This window comes from Schistocerca piceifrons, chromosome 5 (assembly GCF_021461385.2).
Source record: "Schistocerca piceifrons isolate TAMUIC-IGC-003096 chromosome 5, iqSchPice1.1, whole genome shotgun sequence".
NCBI classification, from domain to species: domain Eukaryota; kingdom Metazoa; phylum Arthropoda; class Insecta; order Orthoptera; family Acrididae; genus Schistocerca; species Schistocerca piceifrons.
Window position 1 is genome coordinate 516,405,309 of NC_060142.1, and position 10,283 is coordinate 516,415,591.

Here is a 10,283-nt window from a genome sequence, read left to right on the forward strand (position 1 = left end):
CAATTGACAACGTTTGGAGCATTATGGGCAACAACCTCCAATCATCTCAGGATTTTGACTATCTAACATGCCAGTTGGACAGAATTTGTCAAGATATTCCTCACGAGGTCATCCAACAACCCTATCAATCATGGCCAAACCGAATGACTATTTGCATAAGGGCATTAAATCTTCCATTTTTTCTGAAATTGTAATAATTTATTTTTCTGTACATTTGCATCACATCCTTAGATTTCCATCCCATTCGGATAATGCTTTCACGGTGCGTAGTTCTTTTTCTTTCAGTACGAGGGTCAGGCAAATGAAAACCTTAAATATTTTTTTAAATATTATTTACTGAGAAGAAGTGGTACAAAGCTGTATCACTTTTCAATATAATCTCCTCCACGCTCAATGCAAGTCTTCCAGCGCTTAGGAAGTGCATAAATTCCTTTAGAGAAAAATTCTTTTGGTAGTCCGCGCAACCACTCATGCACCTCAAGGCGTACCTCTTCATCAGAACGGAGCTTCTATCCTTCCATAGCGTCTCTGAGGGGTCCAAAAATATGAAAATTACTTGGTGATGAGGAACGGCGCCATTCCTTGCTCGCTCTCTTCGTTTCCTGTTGGTGGAAGTGCACCCAGGTTTCGTCCCCAGTAACGATTCTTGCAAGGAAGTCGTCACCTTCTCGTTCAAAGCGCCAAAGAAGTTCTCCACAAGCAACAACACGTCTTTCTCTCATTTCAGGAGTCAGCTGCCGTGCCACCCATCTTGCAGACACTTTGTGAAACTGGAGCACATCATGCACAATGAGGTGTGCTGACCCATGACTAATCTGTAAACATGCTGCTATGTCATTCAGTCTCACTTTGCGGTTTTCCTTCACTAGAGTTTCAACTGCTGCAATGTTCTGTGGAGTCACAACTCGTTGTGCCTGACCTGGACGAGAAGCATCTTCCACTGAAGTCACACCATTTGCGAACTTCCTACTCCATTCGTAGACTTGCTGCTGTGACAAACATGCATTACCGTTCTGAACCTTCATTCGTCGGTGAATTTCAATAGGTTTCACACCTTCACTACGCAAAAACCGAATAACAGAACGCTGTTCTTCCCTGGTGCAAGTTGCAAGTGGGGCGCCCATCTTTATACTGATACTGCGACGGTATATGTACAACTGCACTATGCTGCCACTTACAGACCATTCTGCACGCTGTTTGCAGCACGCTTAGCAACTTACAGGATAACGGCGCAAAATTTCGATTTGTTATTACAAATTTAAGGTTTTCATTTGACTCACCATCGTATATGCTTGTTGCCTTCTCCAAAAATTTGAAACTACGAATCCACTTCTTTCAGAGGAATTTTACCTGCAGAAAATGTAAGCCAGGGGTAGATAATGTTTTTTATCTCTTACCCGGTTTTATATCTCTGTTAGTAGCAAAATTTTCTAACCGCCCATCAGAACCGCAGTAATAGTAATTTGTAATGTAGGGAAGTAATATATATAAAGCAGAGTCACAGAAAGTTAAAACATATAATAATAATTACTGGCCAACGACCTTACATCAAAATTTAATGAAACCTGCCGAAAAACTTTTTATTCCCCTATGACCTACCGCCCACCATGAAACCCAGAACGTCCACTAGTTGTGGTAGGGACCAGGTTAACTACCACTGTCGTAAACATTAATTTCATCTTCGTTAGCACCTGTTTCAAATAAATTATTTGGTTTTCCGATGTTATCTGTAATGTCTTCTTTATCAAAATTACGTTGTTGTTGTTGTGGTCTTCAGTCCAGAGACTGGTTTGATGCAGTTCTCCATGCTTCTCTACGCTGTGCAAGCTTCTTCATCTCCCAGGACCTACTGCTACCTACATTCTTCTCAATCTGATTAGTGTAATCATTTCTGGGTCTCCCTCTATGAATTTTACCCTCCAATACTAAATTGGTGATCCCTTGATGCCTCAGAACATGTCCTACCAACCTATCCCTTCTTCTAGTCGAGTTGTGTCACAAATTTCTCTTCTCTCCAATTCTATTCAGTGCCGCCTCATTAGTTATGTGATCTACCCATCTAATCTTCAGCATTCTTCTGTAGCACCACATTTCGAAAGCTTCTATTCTCTTCTTGTCTAAACTGTTCATGGCCCATGTTTCACTTCCAATACATGGCTACACCCCACAGAAATATCTTCAGAAATGTCTTTCTGACATTTAAATCTATACTCGCTGTTAACAAATTTCTCTCCCTTAGAAACGCTTTCCTTGGCATACCAGTCTACATTTTGTATCCTCCCTACTTCGACCATCGTCCGCAGCTCGTGGTCGTGCGATAGCGTTCTCGCTTCCCGCGCGCGGGTCCCGGGTTCGATTCCCGGCGGGGTCAGGGATTTTCTCTGCCTCGTGATGACTGGGCGTTGTGTGATGTGCTTAAGTTAGTTAGGTTTAAGTAGTTCTAAGTTCTATGGGACTGATGACCATAGATGTTAAGTCCCATAGTGCTCAGAGCCATTTTCAACCACTACGACCATCAACAGTTATTTTGCTTCCCAAATAGCAAAACTAATCTACTACTTTAAGTGTCTAAATTCCTAATCTAATTCCCTCAGCATCAACCGATTTAATTCGACTACATTCCATTACCCTCGTTTTGCTTTTGTTGATGTTCATCTTATATCCTCCTTTCAAGAAAATGTCCATTGCGTTCAACTGCTCTTCCAGGTCCTCTACTGTCTCTGACAGAATTACAGTGTCGACGGCAAACCTCAAAGTTTCGATTTCTTCTCCATGAATTTTAATTCCTACTCCAATTTTTTTTTAAATTTCCTTTTCAGCTTGCTCAGTATACAGATTGAATAACATTGTGGATAGGCTACAACCCTGACTCACTCCATTCCTAACCACTGCTTCCCTTTCATACCCCTCGACTCTTATAACTGCCATTTGGTTTCTGTACAAATTGTAAATAGCCTTTCACTCCCTGTATTTGACCCCTGCCACCTTCAGAATTTAACAGGGAGTATTCCAGTCAACATTGTCAAAAGCTTTCTATAAGTCTACAATATCTGGAAACGTTGTTTTGCCTTTGCTTCATGTATGTTCTAAGATAAGCCATACGGTCAGTATTGCCTGACGTGTTGCAATATTTCTACAGAATCAAAACTGATCTTCCCCAAGGTCGGCATCTACCAGTTTTCCATTCATCTGTAAAGAATTCGTGTTAGTATTTTACAGCCGTGGCTTATTAAACTGATAGTTCGGTAATTTTCACATCTGTCAACACCTGCTTTCTTTGGGATTGGAATTATTATATTCTTCTTGAAGTCTGAGGGTATTTCACCTGTCTCATACATCTTGCTCACCATATGGTTGAGTTTTCCCATGACTGGCTCTCCCAAGGCCATCAGTAGTTCTAATGGAATGTTGTCTACTCCCGGGGCCTTGTTTCGACTCAGGTCTTTCAGTGCTCTGTCAAACTTTTCACACAGTATCATATCTCCCACTTCATCTTCATCTACGTCCTCTTCCGTTCCCATAATGTTGTCCTCAAATACATCGCCCTTGTATAGGCCCTAATGTACTGCTTCCACATTTGTTCTTTCCCTTCTTTGCTTAGAACTCGGTTTCCATCTGCGTTCGTGGTATTCATGCAAGTGGTTCTCTTTGCGCCAAAGGTCTCTTTAATTTCCTTGTGGGCAGTATGTAGTGATACATGCCTCTACATCCTTACATTTGTCCTCTATCCATCCCTGCTCAGCCATTTTGCACTTCCTGTCGATCTCATTTTTGAGATATTTGTATCCCTTTTTCCTGCGTCATTTACTGCAATTTTATATTTTCGTCAATTAAATTCAATATTTCTTCCGTTACCCAAGTATTTCTACTAGCCCTCGTCTTTTTTCCTACTTGACCCTCTGCTGCCTTCACTACTTCATCCCTCAAAGCTACCCATTCTTGTTCTAATGTATTTCTTTCCCCCATTCCTGTCAGTTGTTCCCTTATGCTCTCTCTGAAACTCTGTGCAACCTCTGGTTCTTTCAGTTTATCCAGGTCCCATCTCCTTAAATTCGCACCTTTTTGCAGTTTCTTCGGTTTTAAGCTACAGTTCATAACCAATAGATTGTCTTCAGAGTCCACATCTGCCCCTGGAAATGTCTTACAATTTAAAACCTGGTTCCTAGATCTCTGTCTTACCATTATATATTCTATCGGAAACCTTCCAGTATCTCCAGGCCTCTTCAATGTATACAACCTTCTTTCATAATTCTTGAACCAAGTGTTAGCTATGATTAAGTTAATCCCTGTGCAAAATTCTACCAGGTGGCTACCTCTTTCTTTTCTTACCCCCATTGCATATTCACCTACTACTTTTCCTTCTCTTCCTTTTCCTACTATCGAATTCCAGTCACCCATGACTATCAAAATTATAGAACAATTTTTGCCATCGTTACTGTATGTGAGTCTCCACCGCAATGCCTGGTTCGTGCAAACAAGGCCAATACGCCAATACCGCACCTCGTGCCACAGTTGACAGGAGGGAACGACGGCTGCTGAGTTGTGTACGGGCGAATAAAAATGAAACTGCTGAGCAAGTGACAGCCCGAATAAACCAGAAGGAAGAGTCTTGAAGAATACTCAGTATTGTAGAACACTCAGGATAATGTCGTTTATTGAAACTGAACTACACTTCTCGAACAATCACTATATACACACAAAAACAATTAACTTGTAGACGACCATTCATGAAGAGCGTCGGTGAGGTCCGTCGGAGGTGGTCCTAGCTCGGTGAGGAACTGGCTGTACTGCTGCTGCGCTGGCCTTATAAAACCGGCGGACTACTCCAACTTTCCCTGTGTCTGTGAAGCGACTTCTTCAGAAAAAGATTCGCATTAGTCTCTAGCAAGTTCTGTTTGTTTTGAAGAATAGTATTCCTCTTGGTTGCGCCTGCAAGTGCTTGTATATGTTATACGGTACACCGGGGTGTCTTGAGTGTAGTCTGCCTGTGGCAGACGTAACATACTTCCCTTCGGCTGAGGGGGGCGGGGGAGGGAGGATCGGCGCGAAAGATCGATAGCTGCTACGTCGTGGAGATCTGCGGCTGCGGCTCCCTGGAGGAGGCTGTGGAGGCTGCCTCTTGGAGAACATGGTGCTGTATGTCCTGCGTACTGGTTGTGATGGCGGCATAGGTGGGACCAGTGGCATCGGTTCGTCTTCATCAGTGGCCATCGGCTGTTGGGGAGGCGCCGAAGAGGGGTCGGGCAGCTGGTCCGTCGGCTGCGGCTGCTGTGTTGGTGGTGCTGGTGGCGGCGACTGACTCCCTGAAACGTCACCCATACGACGATTAGATGGCATGAGAGAAGGGGTCTGTGTAGGTGGTCCGGAATGGGTTGTGGAGGTGGCGGTGGCTATGTCGTAGGTTGTGGTGCAGATCTCGCAGGGTAGCGAGGATGCAATTGATTTCGATGGCGACGGACTATGTGGCCATCCAAGATGACATCAAAAAGTTGGCGACACCAGGGAACGCTGGATGACGGTGGGCAGCCAACCTGCGTTAGTGCCAAAACCTCGGGTCCACACTAAGGAGCCAGGGAAGAACTGGGACTGTCCAGGAGGTATCTGAATTCTTGGAGAGGGCAAGAGAAGATGTAGGAGGGTCCTGGGTTGGCGGCTGTAGAGTACTTCCGTTGGGATTTTGTTCCCTATCGGAGTGGCTCGATAGGAACTGAGGAATAGCGTCAGAGCATCTTCAAGGGAGTGGTCTGTGGTATATTTGAGCATTTGTGTCCTGAAATTTCTGACCAGATGTTCTGCTTCCCCATTGGATTGGGGATAGAAGGGCCGGGTGAGAAGATGCTGGATGCCATTGTCGGTGCAAAAGGAGAGGAATTCTTCGAAACTGGCGTCCATTGTCCATGACTATGGCTTTCAGTAATCCTTCTAAGCAAAATATTTTTGCGAGGGCTGATAAGGTAATGCGCATGGTGATTGCTGAACACCGAACTAAGGCCAGGAAATGGAAAAATGCATCCGTGACTAGGAACCATTGGTGGCCCAGAAATGGTCCTGATAAGGCAAGGTGGATGTGTTCCCAGGGACCATTCGGCATAGGCCAGGGAAGGAATTTTTGGTGGGGACAGGGCAATAGTTGGGCATGACAATACAGTGCTGGACCATCTCTGTGATGTCAGACATGAGGCCGATCCAAAAAACATGCCTTCTTGTGAGGGATTTGGTGTGAACGATCCCCCAATATCCTTGGTGAAGAACGTGGAGGATCGTCGGCTGCAGGGATCTTGGAACGATGATATTTGGTTCTGCTGAATATAAGCAAAGGAGGACTCCATCCACCACCGAAAGCTGGTGTCGGATGGAATAGTACAACCGGAGGTGGCGTTGATTCTGAGGAGGCGGCAAGGATGGCCAACTATGCAGAACGCAGTGTCGGACGACTCGGAGGAGGGAATATCTGCGGTGGCTGCAGCTACTTTGACATCTGCAATGGGGAATGCCTTCAGGGCCTCTTGGATGTCGTCATCAATCTGAAAAACGAGGAGGTCCTACTGGTCAAAAGCAGGGTCCGGACCTTATGGTAGATGCGACAAGGCGTCCACGTTGGCGTGCTGGGAGGTGATACGGAAATATATGGTGTAGCGAAATTGGGATAGGAACAACACCCAACGCTGGAGACGTAGCGATGTTTTGATCGGCAATCAAGCAGAATATTTGGATCATAAGGCATGAGACTTGCAGCGGATTGGAGCTGCTGTTTGAGGGTATGGAAGGCGGTCTCGCAGACTGGGGTCCAACGTAATGGGACATGTTTGCGGCAGAGGTGGTATAGGGGTGCTGCCACTAGAGATGCAGAAGGAACGAATTTCCTGTAATACAAAATTTTGCCCAAGAAGGATTTCAGCTGATGATGGTTCTGGGGATGGGGCAGTTTGTTAATGGCGTCGATACAAGAGAAAGATGGAGAAATGCCATTCTGGGAAATGATGTGACCCAGATAGGAAATAGATTGTTGTAAGAATGATCACATAGAAATATTACATTTCAGACCTGCAGTCTGTAGGCAGAGGAAGAGGAGGCAGAGGTTGACTATGTGCTCTTCAAAGGAGGACCCCATGACGAGTATGTCATCTAAGTAATTGATACAGCCCGGTATATCAGTGAAAAATTGTTCAAGGTATCTTTGAAAGATTGCAGGAGCACTGGCTAAACCGAACATGAGGCGATTTAGTTGGAAGAGGCCGAAAGGAGTATTTCTAACAGTGTATTGTCGGGAGGAAAGATGAAGAGGAATTTGGAGATATGCTTCTGCTAGGTCGATTTTGTTAACGTAGGAGCCCCCTGCCAATTTCCGGAAAAGATCTTCCAGTCGTGGAAGGGGATAGTCGTCTACAAGAAGCTGTGGGTTCACTGTAGACTTAAAGTCACCATAGAGGTGAAGGCGGCGGCCTGGCTTCATCACGATGACTAAAGGCGTGGACCACAAGTTGAACCGCGCGGGCTGGAGAAACCCTTCATCTTGAAGACGTTGGAGTTCTTCTTTGAGCCGCTGTAGTAGTGCCACTGGTACCTGGCGTGCCCGGAAGTAGCGGGGCCGATCGGCGGGACGGAGTTGCAGTGAGGCCTCAAAGTCCTTGGCGCAGCCTATGCCCGGTGAAAACAGGTCCTGGAATTCATTACAGAGTGCATCAACTTCAGGAAAAGGAACGTACTGAGACACTAGGTGACATCGTCCACAATGGAAAATCCGAATAAGCGGAAGGCGTCCAGTCCGAATAAGTCTGCTGTGGAGGAATTGTTGACTACCAGAAACGTGACTGGACGGTGAACCGATTTGTACTTGACTTGAGCCGTGAATTGTCCTAGGAGAGCTATGTCTTGCTTATTGTACGCCAGTAGGCGCTTAGGGGCTTGAGAGATGGGTGGTGAACCAATGTTGGCATATGAAATGTAATTAATCAAGGATACTGCTGCGCCTGTGTCCAATTGCAGACGCAGAGGCTTGTCATTTATAGTGACGTCTATAAAAGTTTTTGATGTCGAGGAGTTGTCGACCTGGTTGACGTCCATTGGGGTGTTTTTCAAGCCATCTGGAAATGGCCTAGGCTGGAGGTGGTTGCTGGAGGTGGTGGTTTTTGCGCGACAAACGGACTATAAAGGGCCTTCCCTGCCACAGTATGTGCATTGCGCGCAGCGGTCTGGGCAATCTTCTCTATCATGTGTTGAATAGCAGGTGGGCAGGAGGGCAGGCGGAGACGATCACCACGACGACGTTGCTGGTTGTGTTGTTGCTGCAGTGGATTCTGACTCCGGCCGGGATGGTGCGACTCGGCGTCCTGTCGTGGAGGCGGCCTCCGACCGCGGCGGCGGTAGGAGCGCGGCGTTGAGCCCTGGATTGCTGCGACGTCTTCGGTGGTCGTCGTGGCATCGTCACGGATTGCTGCTACATCTGCCCAGGATTCCAGTCGGCGATCGGCGGCTGTAGGAATTTTGAACTTATAGGCTAGTTCTATGACCTGCTCGAGGGACGGGTCTTCTAACTTGAGGGCGTCGTGGCGGAAAGTGGCATTCTGGCGCTGCCTGTATCAAGTATTCACGCACCATGTCATCAGAGTATGATTCCTCGGAAAGATGTGTGTGAAACTTACGTTTCCTGCTGAGACCTTGCAGCTCGGCGGCCCACTGGCGATAGGTCTGCTCGGGTTTATTCCGGCATTGGTGGAACTCGACGTGGGCTGCGAGTACATGATATCGGCGTTTGTAGTAGGTCTTTAACGTCGCACAGATAGAGGTGAAGGTGAGTCGGGGTCCAGTGGCTGTAGTTTCGTGAGCAGGACGTACATCATCGATTGGTTCCATGACAAGAAAAAAGCGCGCTGCCTGTCTTCTTGGGTGACTTGATGAATCGTGAAGAGTTTCCGGATACGCCGTTCGTATGCTTTCCATTCTTCAACTTCATCGTTGAACGCTTGGAACGGCGGTGGCGTCGCGGGGCGATGGAGGCTTCGGATTTCGCCGATCAGTAGTGTCTGAGTTTCCAAAAACTGGTGCAGAAGTCCTTGAAAGAATTGTTGCCATTCCGTAGGTGCTGCTGTCGTAACCATGATGTCCGTCGGTTCGTTCCACTATCCCATCCTCGTCGCCACTGAAGAATACTCAGTATTGTATAACACTAAGTATAATGTCGTTTATTGAAACTGAACTAAACTTCTCGAACAATCACTATATACACTGGCAGGGGCCGTCTGTGGCAGACGTAACAAGTCTGCCCTCAACGAGCATTCAGTGACCGTTGCTTAGTACTGGCCCCCGCGATATGCGCAAGATTCAAGCACCCATGCTGATTGCTGTTCATCGGCGACGAAAACTGAAATTTGCTAGCCAGTATCGCAGCGGAACGTCCACTAAGTGGCGACAGGTGTCCTTTTCAGATGAATCACTTTCAATGCGCCATCGGACAGATAGCCCTAGCCGTTTACGGTCGTGCAAATGTCGTTGGAAGGGTCAAGATCGTAGGAGGGATTGTTATTATCTCGGAAACATTTTCGTGGCATTCCCTGGGTGATCTCGTTATTCTGGAGGGCACAATGGATGAGCATACATGATGCATACATGATGCATACATCCTTGGGGAACGCGTCCACCCTTACATGTAGACCGATGACCGTAGAGTCTGGTCCCTTTAATCCCACAAACCTTACATGTAGTTTGTTTGCCTCGGAAAAATAGAGTCTACCAGCATGACAATGCAACGTGTCGCGCTACTCGTAGTGTGTGTGCATGATTAGAAGAGCAGTTTTCAGATCGGAACGCATTTTCCCCCATTTTCTACCTCAACCGTATATTCTTAACATGTCTGTGTCTAATTCGAGCTTTAAAATTCTTTTTATTCACGTTTCCACTCGATCATTTCTACTGTCTAAATTTCTATTAGGGAGCCTGCTATCATTGTGTATCCGTTCTTCAGTAGTGCTCTCTCTCTCTCTCTCTCTCTCTCTCTCTCTCTCTCTCTCTCTCTCTCTCTACCCGTTGCTAATATTCAATGAGTATATCTTCATTATCTCTAGGCTCGTAAATCATTCTTTTCTAACGATACCAAGGCAGCTTATATTCTATTCCCTTATTACCATTTCCGGTTTCATCTTTTCTGTGATATGCGACAGACGCAAAACCTACCACCTAAGGAATTCTTTAATAGATTCATGACTAGGAGTACACATTACAATCTGACATCCAACATTTCTACTTCGCATTTCAGTTGGTTTCAAATGAGCCTTTTCATTATCTGA